Here is a 16,110-nt window from a genome sequence, read left to right on the forward strand (position 1 = left end):
TCCTCAGGGTTAAGAGCTTGGACTCTGGAGTCGAACAGGTCTGGCTTTGAACCTCTGCTCTTACAGGCTAGGGCAAGTCACTGTCCTTTCCTAAGCCTGTTTTCTTATCAATAAAATGGGGGTGGTAATGTCTATGTTACAGAGAAGCTGCGAGGCCTGAATCAGGTACCCACGGTCAAGTGCTTATCGCAGCAGCTGGTCCGAAATGGAAGGCCACTAAATGGTGCAATGATTTTTAATAATAAATGTGGGCTAAGGGAATGCAGAGATGAATGGAGGTCTGTGTAACTTTCAGCCAAATGTGCATAATTAATACTTCCTCCCTCCCCATCCTGGCCCAAATGAAATATACAAAAGGATCTAAGGAAACCCATTAGCCAGCGCTAACTTTCAAAATGAGAAACCTCACAGCCTTGGCCAGGGCTCCTTTGTGACTGGTGCACGGGATGGAGTAATAACACCCCAGTTGGCTTCTGGGCTCCAAATGCAAGCAGCACCCCCCACCGTGCTCACAAACCCCTCCTCCTCTTGCCGCGTGCGCCCCGTGCAAAACGGAGGTGCACCTGTGCCAGTGGCTGCCCAGAGGCATTTTTCCCTCGGTTGCCTGGACAATTTTGTTTCCACACCTGCAAACAGCCTTCCTCTTTTCCTTCTCTCCAACGCAAAGCGCGCCTTTGCTCTCCACGCTGCCTGCCTCCCGCGTGGAGTCAGCGGGGAGGGCAAGGAGAAAGCTGAGCTATTAGCCGCTCAGCTGGCCCTTCTCAGAGGCTGGAGCTGTTTTTAGCTCTGCCTCTCAGGCAGGCGGGCCTGGCCTGGAGGTCTGGGCCCAGCCTGGTAAATTAATAACAGCAGAAGACTGTCAGGGCCCCGGTAGCACCAGGAGAGGGGAGGAAATCTCCCTCTGAGCGCTGCTGGGTTGGAGGTGCTCTTTTTATTCTGTTGAAAACAAGAGTTTCCCCTTTAAACATGCATTGCCTTTGTCCAGACGCTCTTTGCCAAGCGACCCAGTGTAATTAAGACAACAATAAACTTCCCCCTCCGTATATTTTTAGTGGAAAATAAAAACACATTTTCTATTCTGAAACTGCATGCCTGCGCAAGAATGACGAGAACTTGGATGCTGCAGGTTTAAGCGGCGGTGGAGGGATTCTGAAACTTCCAAAGGACAGGAAAGGTTTTCTTAAAAGGCATTTGTAAGTTGAGGCTGCTCCCAGGAGCCTGGGCTGGGCAGAAGTTGGGGTGGTTGGTGTGCAGCAGGGAAGGTCTGCTTTTTAAGCAAGAGGGTCAGTTTCTGGGGGCAGATGGGCTCCAGGCTGATACAATCTGTTAGTAAAAATAACTCTGGATTTGGATCTAACAAAGACTATAAAAGAGAGGCTCAGAGACTTGTTTTCCAGCCTTGTGGGAGTCAGGGTGGTTTTAAATGAAGGGCAGATGTAGCCTGAGGCCAAAATCCACCTCCCCCCGTACTGCTGTAACCTTATTAAAGGATAAAAAGGAAAGGCGGGACTTTTATGGTAAGAAAGAAAGGGCTTGACAAGGCAGCTTCCCTGAGCCAAGAGAAGGGTTCTGGGGACACAGGGAAGGGAGGTGGGATCACTGTCTCTGCAGGGGACACCGGGGAGAGGGGAGGTGGGGGCCTTAGGCTTGTGCAGGGGCACAGTGATCCGACAGGCGAGGTCCGGGCAGGAGGAAGGGCAGGAGGGGGCTCCAGCTGGTGTGGCCCCTTAGGGCCTCCGGCAGGTCCCGTCAGCCCCATGCCAGGCCAGTCCTCGCCCCACATCTCTGGCTGTCCTCACAGGACTGATGCTCGGCGACTGTACGAAAGGACACTGAAGTGGGGGCCCTGGCTTTCCGAGGTAGCACAGCACCTGGCACCTGGGAAGGGCTTGGCCCCTTATGGCTGGTGACAGAAAGCAAAAGCACAGGCTCCGTGCGGTGAAAGGGACTTTTTACCTTTGTGCCTTCCCAGGAGTGCGGGCTTCCCACACTTCAGGTCTGGGGAGCTAGCAGACTCTTGAACTGAGTTAGAACCTTCTCTACACCCGTGACTGTCTAGCAGCTCCCCTCCTCTGTCCACACCTGGGCTCAGGTGTTAGGACCAGGTGTGGGGCCGAGTGTCAGGGACTCCTCAGAAGTGGGGTCTGGGCAGGGAAACTGAGGCAGGGCACAAGAACGGCATCACAAGGGGCCTGGAGCAGAGAGGCCTGCTGCTTGGTGGGCCCAGGGTCGGCCCGGGGCTGCTGATGTGGGCTCTGCCCACAGGAAGGGTGAGGCCAAGGTGGAGGCCTGGGGGCCAAGAAGGAGGGGCCAGAGAGGCCTCCATTCAGGTCTGGAGGATGGGCGGTGGGGGTGTGTTTCATCCTCTCTGGCTTCAATTCTTCTGACACTCCCCTCTCTCCTCTGACTGGTCTGCCTCCAGGCTTTCGGGCTGCCATCTATTTTCCAGAAGGCCACCAGAGGGGTCTGTGTAAATCATGGCTATGGCCTTGCTACGTGCTCTCCCTCGAATCCCTCCCATGGCTCCCAACTACTTCCGGGACAGAGTCCAAGCTCTGAAATGCATTATGCATTCAAAACCTTCTGCACTCTCTCACGTGTGTTCTCACTCACCCCTCTATCCTGGGGCCTGGCCTACAGAACTTGGGGTCCCCCAGTTGGACCACTCACTGCACCGCATGTTTGCATATTGTCAATGCCCTGCCCCTATTCCCTCCATCTTCCTCCAGGGCACCTGCATCTGTGGTGGACAGTTCCATATCTCAGGTGGCTCTGGACCTCAAGAACGTGGGGTCACAGGAGGATGCTCTGCCTGCTTAAGAGTAGGCAAGCCATGGGGCTGGAGGGGTGAGGAGGGGAATGTTTTAGGGATCACCTGCAATCAGTGAGGAGCCGGAATTGGAGACTAAATATCCAGCCTCTAAGGGTTGCAAGGGGACAATTCCAAGGTGTGCTGTCCACAAGCTCCCGGCGGGGTCCTAGGGGGCTGTGTCCTGCCTCCACAGTGACCCACTTGTTAATGCCTCCCTCTCTCCCCTGCATGTTTGTCACCCCCACTTTGTATGTTGGAACCCTCCCCCTCCATGCAATGGGGTTAGGAGGTGGGGCTTGGGGAGATGATTAGGTTGTGGGATGGAGCCCCTATGAATGGGATTAGTGCCCTTGTAAGAGTCCTGAGAGAGCTTGCTCCCTCCCTCTGCTCTCTGCCACGTGAGAGGTTGGCATTCTGCAGCCTGGGAGCGAGTTCTTACCAGGCCCCAACCAGGCACCCTCACCTGGGACTTATAGCCTCCAGCACTGTGAGAAATCAGTTTCTGTTGTTCATAAACCGCTCCAGCTATGGTAATTTGTTGTAGCAGCCCGAGCTGACGACTGTCTTACTTCCCTGGATTACCTCCAAAGTCACCCCTCATACCCAAATTCTAATCTCAGGGTCTGCTTTTCGAGGGAACCCAAACCATGACGCATCTGCTGTTCCTTCTGCCCACTACGCTAACATCTCTGTTCCCTGGTTAACAGCTCAGGCTGTCCTGGGTCGGCTTCTCTGAAGTTAGCTGCCCTGCTCTGTGCTCCTGAGGCATCTGGCTCTGTCCTCTGGCTGACGTGCTGGTTGGTGTAACTTGTCCACTGTCGGTGTGGTCCAGGGTGTGGGGCCCCGAGCATCGGGGCTGTGCATTCACATCTGTGCATCCAGTGACTGGATAGTAGGGCGTCAGCAGATATGTGCTCGGGGTGTCGACATGACGGGCATTTGCTGGTGTTAGTGGTCTGGGCTTGGGAACAGCAGCAAATAGTGTTGTCTATGCCTTACATATTCTTCCTCCCTCAGCCAAAATACAGAAAAGATTTCTGTTTTGAATTATAGCTTGCATTTATTTGCATAGTGTGAAGGCTTCTCAAAGCTCTTTTATGTGAACCTGGGTTTCACCTAAACTCTGTGAGGAGCAGACAGCATTGCCCCATTTTACAGATAAGGCCTCAGAGGCATGGAGGCTAACTGGCTAGCTGAAGACAATAACCATGAAGGTGGAGATTATAGTCCACAGAGGTTAGGTAAATAGCCGAGAGGCTCACACCACAGAGCCAGTGGGAGGAATTAATTGGCCAGACTCCAGGCCTGGCAGTCTCCTGAATCCACACTCTCTCCCCTGACCAACTACACGGAGTGGGTGCCTGCTGCTGTCAGGCTCCATGTGGGAGGCCCACCCCACCCCTCCACTCCATTTCATTCTCACAACAATCCTCTGAGCTGGAGAGTGCAGCTCCATTTTTCAGAGGAGGAGACTGAGGTTCTGAGAGGTTCCAGGGACAGAGCCAAGCTCCCCCACAATGTCTGTCTGACTCTGCAGCCAGTGCTCTTTCTCTATAGCCAGCCCATATCTTTTTCCTCAAATTTCCCAGATTTTATGCCCCAAGGCAGACAGCACAGGGAGAGGATTATTTCAGAAATATGTCTGGCGGAGATTTAAGGGCAGGCACTACCCACAAACCTTGGGTGTCTGTGTCTGTGGGGCTGGAGATGCAAATGATGGGGCTGGACTGGCAGCGCTGGGGCAGCTGTTGGCTAGGGGCCGGGGCTGGGCTCATGAATATCTTTGCCTCAGATTTATGAGGGCTTTGATGCAGAGTGAGGAGGAGGGAGAGGAGAGAGAGGAAGAGAAGATAAGGAAAGGAGAAGAGGTGGTAGAGGAGGAAATCGCGGCCCTTGGGCTAAGGGTGAGATCTCCCCTTCTCCTGCCAGCCTGCACCAGACCAGTCCCTTGCACTTTTTGAGAAACAACCCCACATATCTTCTCCTCTGGGAAGGTGGGCGATCAGGTGGAGAAGGCCAGACATTTGCCAAGTGAAGAAAGGCTTTTCATCATTTAAGCTCAAACAGCCTTGGCGCTTCCCTTCTCCCCCACCCCCGGCCCCACATCCCACCAGTCGCCAAGGCAAGTCTCCCTCTTGAATAGAATCTGTCCCCTTGGCTCCTTTCCACGTTGTCACTTGTCTGGACAGCTGGAGGAGCCTCCTTGCTGTCTCTTTGCTTCCATTCCTGTCCCAAACTCTGCCCCCCACACTGACCCCAGAGCGACCCCTTTACAAATGCACACGTGACCGGGTCATCCTCCTGCTTACACGCTTTTGCGGATTTCTGTAATAACAGAGTGCACTTACACAGTCACATGCAGGGAAACCAGCTGAAAAACAGAAGTCCTGGTTTACAGTGTTTGCTGATTGCCATGGGGCAAGGACTCCCGTGGTTTCAAGCTGTATGTCGGGTCTGGGGACACACAGTGGCTCTCCTCGAGTGGCCAGAGGTGGCTCTAGCACGTCCCTGCATAGCACAGATGAGGCGCCTGGCACCGCTTTAGGATTTTTATCTTTGTCTGCCTGGCCCGCCCTCCCCTCCTTTCTGTGTTTATCCAAGTTCTCCCCACTCCTCCATCCCACTCATGGGCTTGCTTGCTCCAGAATGCCTCCTCACACCCACTCCTGTTGTTGTAATAGTTGGAAGGACTCCCACAGCACCTCATTGGCTATTTCTTCCTTCCAGGATCACAGGTCCCTTTCCTTGGGGAGGATGGTCCCTTCCAAGGGCCCAGCCACCACGTGCGCATTCTGGGTGTAATTAACTCTTGTCAGTAACCAGGCCATTCCAGGGGGTGTGGATTGAGCACCAAGCACAGAGTCAGGTTCAGTGTAACCGCCGGTGCGGGAAACAGAGTTGTCCCCCTTGAGCCTGGCCCTGGGGAACCAGAGAGCTGGCATTGGGTTTCCTGGGCATCAGGGCATGGAGCCCATGTCAGCAGCTCCAGCACTTTGTGGTACCAGCAGCTGCTGTGTGTCCTCCGCCCGAACCTGATCCTCCTCCTGGTTACGCCTTCCTCCTCATCTCAGTGGACGGAGGCCACTTATCCTGATGAGCAGATGATGCGCCCATTCACGGGACATCAGAAAGGATTGAAGGGGAATTTTCAAGGTCAGGATGTACCCTTTCTATTGAGACTTCAGTTCTGTAGAGAAGGAAAGGGAGAACCTCGGCCACTTTTCCTGCTTAATCCACTCAGGGGTAGAGGACGCCCCCCAGTCCTGCTTGAATCTGCCACCTGCTCCCTCAAGGCCAAAACGTCCCAGCTCCTGCTTCCTACCTTGAAAAGACTATTGCCCAGAGAAAATAAACATTTCCATTCAAGGAATCTATAAAATGTTTGTAAATGCCAGCATGGGGTACATTAAAAATGTGGTTTTTTTTTCTTTTTGTAGGAGCAAAAAATTGGGAATAACCTAAACATTCATCAGTACAGGATTGACTGAGTCAAGGGCAATCTACTTCTAAAACGCAACGAGATTTTCCGTTTTGAAAGTGTGGTAGACCCGATGGTTTGGACGACAGCCCAGGATGTAAGTGGGGTAAGTGGGGTGACTGGTAACTTGGTGAGTCGGGGATACGGCAAGTTGCAGAGTGTTTCCGAAGTCCCACCGGAGCAGGAGCCGGGTCTCTTGTTCACCACTGTCTGAGGACACCTGGTGCAGAACCTGGCCTCAGGAAGTGCTTGATAAATGTGCCTATTATTACCGTTGTCAGCAGGCCGTAAATAAATGATGAACAAATCCTACTTTGTATAATCCTATGTAGAGGTGTAGAAAAAACTTGGAAGGAACCTCATGAAAACGTTAATAGAGCTTACCCGTTTGGAGCAGAATTAGCCAGGAGGGGATAAGATGCTCACTTAAAATATAAACATTGTTAGAATTTAGTATAAGTTTGTAGGACTTTTGTGATTAGAGTGAAAACCAAAAGAAGTGGGGAAGAGATCATTCATAATCCTTCCCCTGCAAACACACTCACCTGTCTGCTCTTGAGGACATACTTGGGTCTTTCTGGCCTGGGTGCTAGTCCTGCTCTATTGATTCCTGTCTGGATAATACGAGCTCATCTCTCAGCAGGTGGGAGAGGGAACCACAAGTAGTAATGACGGTCAAGCGCTCAGTGCTACCCCAACCCACAGGGGTGGCTCCTAACCATCAGCTGCCTTCCCCCTTCCCTTGGAGTTTCATTCCCTGACTCCCCCACGTCCCTTTTTTCACTCCAGGACCTTTTCTGCAGTTCAGCGCTTCATGAGTTCCTAAAACATGATCAGGGATGAATTCTCAGGAAGATTCAGCCCAACCTTGTCATTTTGTGGCAACCAGGGCTCAGAGAGTTTAAGTGACTTGCCCAAAGTCACACAGCTTCAAAGTGGTAGAGAGGGTATTTGTACTGAGCTCCAAAGCCAAGTGCTATCCCTGTACTGCACTGGCAGGGCCTTAATGTTTTGTCTTCCCAAGAAGACTCTTAGAGGTAGAGATGCCTTACTCCAAGACCCAAGAGGGAGGAGTTGCCAGTGGGGACTTTTAACAACTTGGCTGAGGCCACCCTGCCTAAGGTTCACTCCCTCTGGAGTGAGAAAGGAAGGGGCTGGGCTGGAAAAGCACACCCACATTTGTATGGACTCAGGGACTCCCCTCTCTCCTCCCCCCCTTCCCCCTCCCCGGCCAGTCCTCTCCAGTCACACACCTACCTGGGATGACCTCCCCACGAAGAGGTCTTCCTTGGTCATCACAAGTCTCAGAACCAGCCAGATAGGGGTTTAAAACTCTGCTGTAATTAGTTGTGTGCCTCGAGTTACCTAACTGCAAAATGGGGACAGTGAGACCTACCTGCCAGGTGCATGTTAAGAATTAGGGGAGACAACAATTAACAGCTGCCTGGTATGGGGTCTGGCATGCCACGGGCAGGCTGGTTGGATGGTAGACAAATCATTTTGTTCCTGGACCTGGAGACCACCTTCTACACGTGACTGGATAAAACAAGAAAGTAATGTTTCTGTCTCAAAGTCGGTGTAGTTGCCTTTTCACCATTCTGAAGGGCGCTGAATATATGGGAGCAGGATAGTCGAGTGGTTAAAGCATAGTCTGATGAGCCTTAGAGCCCTGGGTTCGAGTCCCAGATCCACAATTTTCCAATCAGCTGACCTCAGGCAAGCACCTGGAATTCATGAGTCTCCATTTCCTCATCTGTAAATTCAGGCTAGTATTAACATCTGCCTGTTGTGAATATTAATGGGATGAAGGATGGAAAGCACTTTGCCCAATGCCTGGTATATGATAAATACCAGTAAACGTCAGCTTCTTTGAGTATTTTATCCTTGTTATTGTTATTACTATTAAGCTGCTGTAGTTCTTCATGCTGTTCACCAAATATTTTCTGTTGACCTCTGGGCAAATGGTGGGATTATACTTCTCTGACCTGTTAAGGTTAGGTGGGAACTCTGACTTACCTGGGGCTCATGAAATGTAAGGGGAGGTATGTGTGTCACTCTGGGCGGGAATTTTAAGGGCTAGTGTGTGATTTGCTGCCTTCCCTTCTCCTGCCCTGAACATACAGTACAAATGACAAAATCTTTGTTGAGGTGAGCCGCTGAAAGTGGGGGCTAGTTGTTACAGCTGCATACCTTGGCCTCTTCTGACCAATACACATAAGCAGACCCCAGCATGGGTGATAAATGGCCTTCTGCTTTGTCTTGCAAAGGCGGAGAAGAGAGAGGCAGAGGAGTTCGTACAGTCCCTCATGTGAAGGGTTTTTTCCCAAAGGAGTGATTAAAGCTGGTGGGCTGGCATCCTCCTCCCTCCGACTGGAAGAACTGGGATGCCTGTGGGAGGCTGGCTGGTCAGATTGGGGACCAGATTGCAGCTGTGCATTTCCTCTTCGGAACCAACTGGTCCTCTGCCTGAACTTCTCCAGCAATTTCTCTGCCAAGAGCAGGCTGTTTGTGCTTCTTGCTGTATTAACTTCCCAGTGACTTCCTGGGATCACTGCTCACAAGGATTGATTGGTTGGTTTAGAGCTTTTTTTTAATTGCAGTATAGTCAATGTACAATTCTGTATCAATTTTTGGTGTATGAGGATTTAAAAACTGCACTGCCTTAAGGCAGACCTGGGAAAACTCCCCTGTGTTTGCTCCCCGCCCAATCCACCAGCAGGCTTCCTGGGCAAGGCCACCAAAGGAGGGCCCTGGCCTGAAATACCACCCCCTGGGGACCCTCTGAATCCCTGTGCCAGGGATCCTAGGAGAAGATGGTTGAAAACCCGGGGGCCCTGGACAGCTCTCCACGTGTAATTCCTGGGAAGAGGAGGGCTGTGACTTCCGTCTATCAATCGAGAGCCAGCCCCCTGCAGTCCCATTCTGAGGAAGGGGAGGGACTGTGTCCTGCCAGAAGAAACGTTCACCATCTGGTCCGCATGGCCACGTGCTAGAGAATTGTCTTCAGTGTTTGAACAGCAGAGATTCAGAGCAAGGCTGGGGAGATGTGTTATAATGTTCATGGGGGATGGGAGGCAAATGGCCGGACACCCCAGAACCTCAGTGTGCCCCTTGAGAACTGGGAAAGTATTCTTATTTTTTAAATATCACTGCCTTTCACGATTTTTGAGCCCAGAGGCCTCTAACTGAGCTTCCTGATGATTTCTTCCTTGAGTTTTAAATTTAAAAAAAATTTTTAAATAAAATTGTTACGGTCTTAGCTTCAAAGACGACCTGATTAGCTATGAACCACAGGCTTCCTGGCCTTCCCCCTGCGGGCCTAGAGTTTTCAGGTTGGTGGGGCAGGGCTGTGGGCGTGCCAGGGCATGGATTTTCTCTCTGGGAAGGCAAGAAGGCAGCAAGCTTGGCTTAACAAGGCAAACCACAGAAGCTGGTTACTTTCATGCAAAACCCATTAATGGGGGCCTACTTAGAGTTTTGTGTGGTGCTGGTGATGGGGGAACAGAGGCATAGCTATTAGCTGGCCACCAGAGAGGCACAGAAGGAGGCAAATAAAGTCAATTGCAGGGGAGCGTAGAGGGAAGGTCCCCAAAACGGCTTGGGGTGTGACTGGTCAAGGAGAAGCATTTGAACAGATCTATAAAAGTATTTTGGAGACCTGAGGTATAGAAAGAGCTCATGGACATTTCAGCAGAGGAGGTAGTGTGGTCAAAGACAGACAGATGAAAAGTTTGGGGCTGTGGAGAAGATGCTGGTGGAAAAGGGGTGTGCCTGAGACTGGGAGTTGGCAGGGGCAGATGGGAAAGGCCTGAAACACCAAGAGGGATGTTGATGTTGTCAAGTCTGTGGTTTGGAAAGACCTCGTGTTTGAATAACCCCAGTGATGGGAGACTCACTACCTCTGTGGCAGCCCATTCCACTTTCAGCTCTGACTTATAAAAAGTCCTTCCTGGGAGCAAGCCAGTGCCTGTTGGCCTTGGAGGTACGTGAAGGACCAGTCTAGGCCGTGCTTGGTCCTTCCATCCTTGTTTTTTGTCCTCGTTAGAGCAATAGACATTTGGCTTTTGGACCAGCATGATAACTTCCTTTTCCCATGACCATTACGAAGTTTAGACATGTGCCCAGAACCTCCAGGACTTTCAGTTAATGACTGACGTTGGCCTGCTCTAAGGAACATCATCTGAATTCATCTCCACAGTTCTTCCCTGGTGGCTCAGAACTTGGGGGATTGGGGTTCAACAGTCCTGACTGTGAATCTCATCTCGGCTGCTCTGTAGCTTCCTGACCTTGAGCACGTGGCTTCGCTCTCCAAGTTCAGCCACCTCAGCCTGCCACGGGGGGGCCTGTAAATGACAGTAACACCTCCCGATCACTCCACTCTGGTTAAGAGGCCTCTCTCTTCCCAGGCTGCTGAGATGGAGTTTGGGAAGATCCCTCGGCAGTGCAGTCATTGAGACGCTTCTGGGGCCCCTGACCCCTTTCCGATCACCTTACTTCCCTGATGCTCAATTTCAGTGTTTTCTGACTAACAAAGGCTGCTGGAGGAAGATTTACTCCTGTCTCTGTAAATGTATCTGCTTAAGGGCTGATCTCTCCACTCCATTTCTGTTGGTTTGGGATACAAATGCAGTATGCATTTTGTAGCTGCCTCGATACGTTTTTAGACACAATATTTTAACAGTACATTCTCTGTCCTGCCTCTCTAATTGTCTTTGGGAGGCCCTGGGATTTGCTTTTCTTGAGCCTTTGGCTCTGTGATCCTCTAAATCTTGAGTGTCCAGTGGGGTCAGCCTGCCTGGCTGTGAGCCTTACCAGGAATCTGAAACTACCCAGTGTCAAAGAAGGCAGTCTCCCCAGATCACCCAGTTCACCCACTCCTGTCTCAGCCTGGAGGTAAAGACCCAGAGAGCAGGGCTGGGGGGACTTGTCTAAAGTCACAGGGCAAATAGGTGGCAGAGGTGGGGGGACAGCTCCCTTCCCTATACCCCACGTCCTTCTCTATCTGGGGATCTGGGGCCCCGTGAAGCAGCCTGAGTGTTAGAAGCATTTGTTCGTCGGGACAACACACACATTCCAGGCCTGCACACCCTCCTGTAGGTCACAGCTGCCATTACTGGCCCAGTTCCAGACTCAGCCTTATTCACGCTCAGGATGCCTGATCTGCAAACACCCAGTTTCAAAGCCAATCGAACAGACGTTTCCTGAATTCCATCCTTCCCCGGTGCCTGTTCCTGGCCGAGGGGGAGGTCGTGCTGTGAGAACACCCAGGAAGCTTCCCAGGAAGACAGGGTTCCAGCAGCTGTGATTTGGGGAACTAGAGCTATAACCCCCGACACTCCCCAATCCCCCAAGTCTCCACTAGCAGCCTGGCCCCACCCTGGGCCTGGGGAAGATGTAGTCTGTTCCACAGTTTTCCTAAGAAGGAAACGATCTTGAGTGCTGCCATAACCAATGACCACAAACTCTGGCTCAAAACAATACAAAGTTATCCTCAGTTCTGGAAGTCAGGGGCTCAGAGAGTCTTTGGGGCTGAGGGTCAACATGTTGGCGAGGTCGTTCCTTCTGGAGGCTCAGGGAAGGAATCCACTTCCTTGCTGTTCCACCTTCTGGAGTCCTCCTGCCTCCTTTGGCTTGTGGCCTCCTTCTTCAAAGCCGGGCACTTAGCATCCTCTTTCTCTGAATCTTCTGTGCTCACTTGGCTTTCTTTTCTGTGTCAAATCTCCCTCTCCTTCCCTCTATATGGATATTTGTGGTTTTATCTAGAATTCACTTGGATAATCCAAGATAATCTCCCATCTCAAAATCCTTAGTTTAGTTACATCTGCAAAGTCCCTTTTGCTGTGTGAGGGAACATTCACAGGGTCCAGAGCTTAGGATGTAGCTGCTGTTGGAGACCATCATGCAGGCTGCGACAGTCAATGTCCCACCCATTATACAGACTTGGAACCTGAGGCCGAGAAAGGTGAAGTAGTACCGGAAATCGAGGTCTCAGATACTTGCTCCTTCATCCCAGGGTCAGGGTTTGTTGAGGTCCTTTTGGGATCTGTAGGCTGCTCTTCAAAAGTGAATAATCTGACACTTTCTCACATTGGTGGGTCATTTTCTGGGGATGGGGGATCATTTCATTCCTCCTTCCAAATCTCAGACAAATTCCCCCTGTTTCCCACATCAATAAACTGAAGCTAGTAACACCTACCTACTGACCTGGTTGGCTTTCCAGGAGGATTGCAATAATGAGAATTATTATTGCCCCTCGAGCACTTCTCTGGTGATCACTTAATGCAACCTCCCTCCCTCCCTCCTCCCTTCCTCCCTTCCTTCCAGTGTAACTGAGGCTTTCGCAGCTGCTGTGAGTGTTGGGTGCTAATGACTCACAGCTGCCCCCATTCTCTGCAGACTTGTGCTCAGTCAGACAGGAGCTTCCCAATGAGCAGCTGCCCCGGCTGCGGGCTCCATTGACTGACTGACTGACCGGGGCACCCGGGGCTGGTCTCCTTCTGCGAGGTGGGACCGACTTTTGGTGCAACCCATGCTCCAGAGCTGCCCGCGGGAGCAGGCTAGCCTCTGCGCGAGGTCACATCCTTCTCAGCTCCTGCTCCGTCCTGCTTCCCTCACTGCCCGCATCCCGAGAGCCCTCCCCTCTGACTCAGGGCATCCCCATCCCGCCACGGGCTCTGCTTCTTGGGAACCCACCCTAAGTCACTTTCTCAGAAGAGACTTTATTTTCTTCTCTCTCTTCCTTGCTAGAAAGTCAGGAGAGCATCACTTCATGGAAACCAAGTCAGGAGAGTTTCTGTAGGAGGAGAGGCTGGCAGCATCGGGCGAGGGAAGCAGTTGCAAGATCAGGACCAAAGCTCATTGGCCTTGGCATTGAGAAGGTTGACTGGTGCCCTCCTGTCTAACTGAATATCAAATTACAGTTAAATTTCACCTTCCTTCTTATTTGTGGGTCTATAAATCTTGTGAAAACAATCTTTCGTGGCAGAGAAATGCCAGGCAAGTCAGTCCTCCTGCCTTAGCCTTGGTTTCCCTATCTGCAAAGGACCTGGATGGTCTATCTGAGATTTTATAATTCTAAGAATGTATCCACCTTCTGCACATAAGAACAGTAAGAACAGTCCCACTTACCAAGCCTTTGCTACATGCCCTGGCACAGCTGAGCAGAGGATGTGAGGCATCTCCTTCCTTCCTCACCATCACCCTGTGAGATAGAAAGTATCTTTCCCCCTTTTATTGCTTCATCAATTTGTCTATGTCCCTCATGGGTTCATATCTCCAGGCTGGACCTCGCCCCTTGAACCAGGGGGCTTTAGTCTCTTCAGTCTCTGTTTCTCCTAACCCTGTCTTAGCTCAGGCTACTATAACAAAATACCATAGAAAGGAGGGCTTAAACAACAGCAGTTTATTTCTCACAGTTCTGGAGGCTGGAAGTTCTGAGTTCAAGATGCCAGCATGATGCATGAAAGCTCTCTTCCTGGCTTATGGACGGCCACCTCCTTACTGTGTCCTTACAAGGGGGGAGGGAGCGGAAGAGGGAGAGTGGGAGAGAGAGATACACCTGGTGTCTCTTCTTATAAGGACACTAAGTCCATCAGGAGGGCCCCACCCTCATGACCTCATCCAAACCAAACTACCTCCCAAAGACCCCATCTCCAAATACTATCACATTGGGGTTGGGACGTCAACATACGGATTTGGAGGGGGGTGCACAACTCAGTCCATAGCAACCCCTAACCAAGAGAGCATTAAATAATCATATCAGGGCTCAACCCAGGGTGGGAACTCTGGTAGACACTGTAGAACATGCCTCAAGATTATCCCTCCAAAATAGCGAGGGACTAGGGCATTTATCCACCAATTCCTATCAGCCATGGGTTGAGAGCTGCTTCCAGGAGGTACCAACACCTGGCAGGCACGTCTGGTCTGCCTGTGTGAGCTGAGCACACTCCAGCGACCAGGGAAGGCAGGGTGCAGGGGCCTGCAGTTAAAGCTGTTGGGGCTGCGTGCTCAGGTATGGTCAGTGTTGAGCGGGTGGGGGCTAAGCGCTAGGCGTACCAACATTCAGATCCGAGCAGAGAAGGAGATTCTGTGGTAACTTTAGAAGAGGTGGTTTCCATGGAGCTGTGGGGGTGGAAGCCCCAGTGGAGTGGGTTGTTCGTGAGCAGGTGGTGCAGGAGCAGAGCTGGAGTGAGGACATCTTCTGAGAAGAAGATGGGGGTGTGGGGACAAGAGAGAGTTCTGGGTGCAAGATTGGAGGCTCAGGTGTGTGTTTTTGTACTGATGCTGCGGGGACAGGGAGGGAGTCGTGGGTGATGCAGGACGCAGGGAGGGAGATCTGGACACGTGAACATTTGGAGGCAGATCAGAGGCTAGAGACAGCGAGGTCCAGAGATACGTGCAGTGACCAGTCTGTGGGAAGCACAGAGTCTCTTCTGAGCAGTGAGTAGAAGGAAAAAGGAAAGGGTGGATTTGATAAGGAACAATGAAGGAACTTGATGGATGGATGGCCTCTATTTCTCAGGGAAATATTGGTGAGGTCAAGACAAATGAATGAAGGGAGAGAGGTTGAGGGGCTTGGTATTGTTGCCCCATTCTTTTTTTTTTTTTTTTTTTGGAGTGGAGTAACCGAGATAGTTTTTTCATATGTATATATATATATATATATGAACAATTCTCATAGCTGTCAAAATAATTACATTTTCTATCACTGAAAATAAATACACAAACGCTTCTGTGCACTTAGTAAGGTTTTCATGGTCTTTGAAATTACTTATTGGTCTCACTTGTCAGCATTGTGTGCATACGGAATGTAAAATATATCAGTGTTTTTGAAGGGCAATTTGGAATCATTAATAATCTTAACCACGCGTGTAGATTTTGACCCGATAATTTCATGAGATGTGACAACTTTCCTGTTTGAAAAGCCAAAGGAGAAGATATCAAAGACAAATTAGGAGCCAGGGAAAAAGGACTCCTTAGGTGTTAGGAAGAGAGAAAGAGCTAACATGTATTGAGTATTTACTATGATCCAGGACCTACTGGCTAAGGTTTATGAGTCGTTTATTTCCACAAGTCTATGAAGGAGGTATTGTTATCATTATCCTAGTTTTAGAACCAAGAAATTGGAAGCGTAGCCGGGTATTAAGTAACTTGCCACAAGATATAAACCTAGTAAGTGGCAGAACCATAAGTAGAAGTTCCCCTAGTTTCAATGCTTAAGTCGTAATAGCCACATACTTTCGCCTTGTCATCTGACACTCACCTCCATCTCGTTTTTTTCTCTTTTTTTTTAAATTGAAGTATAGTTGATTTATAATGTTGTGTTGATTTCTGGTGTACAGCATAGTGATTCACTTATACATCTATGTATTCCTTTCTATGTTCTTTTTCATTAGAGGCCATTAGAAGATATTGACTATAGTTCCCTGTGCTGTATGGTAGGACCTTGTTGTTCATCTATTTTATGTACAGTAGTTAGTGTCTATGCTTCGTGAATTTGCATGTCATCCTTGTGCAGGGGCCATGCCAATCTTGTCTGTATCGTTTCACTTTTAGTGTATGTGCTGCCGAAGCAAGCACGTTGTTTTCTTTTTTCTTTATCTTTTTTTTCCAGCTCTGTTGAAATATAATTGATGTATAACACTGTGTAATCTTAAGGTGTACAAAGTGATGATTTGACACACGCATATGTTGTAAAAAAAAGTACCACAATAAGGTTAGTTAACATCTCCATCACCTCACATACTTGCCATTTCTTTTTTTTGTGATGAGGACCTTTCAGATCTACTCTTTGAGCTGCATTCAAGGATACAGTGCGGTA

The 16,110-nt window shown here is 50.3% G+C and overlaps 1 long non-coding RNA gene and 1 other non-coding gene across 2 annotated transcripts in view; one reads left to right on the top strand and one right to left on the bottom strand.

Moving 5' to 3' along the window:
• LOC105093786 (uncharacterized) overlaps positions 1 to 16,110 on the top strand; it is a 463,250-nt gene that overhangs the window by 75,686 nt on the left and 371,454 nt on the right. The window contains exon 3 of the long non-coding RNA XR_010382533.1: positions 6,250 to 6,396. This is a non-coding gene — a long non-coding RNA (uncharacterized LOC105093786). The remainder of the gene's footprint in view (positions 1 to 6,249; positions 6,397 to 16,110) is intronic.
• On the bottom strand, positions 15,763 to 15,869 carry LOC116155051 (U6 spliceosomal RNA). Its single transcript, XR_004139080.1, has one exon. It is a non-coding gene; the product is annotated as a U6 spliceosomal RNA (small nuclear RNA).

This window comes from Camelus dromedarius, chromosome 9, assembly GCF_036321535.1.
Source record: "Camelus dromedarius isolate mCamDro1 chromosome 9, mCamDro1.pat, whole genome shotgun sequence".
NCBI lineage: Eukaryota > Metazoa > Chordata > Mammalia > Artiodactyla > Camelidae > Camelus > Camelus dromedarius.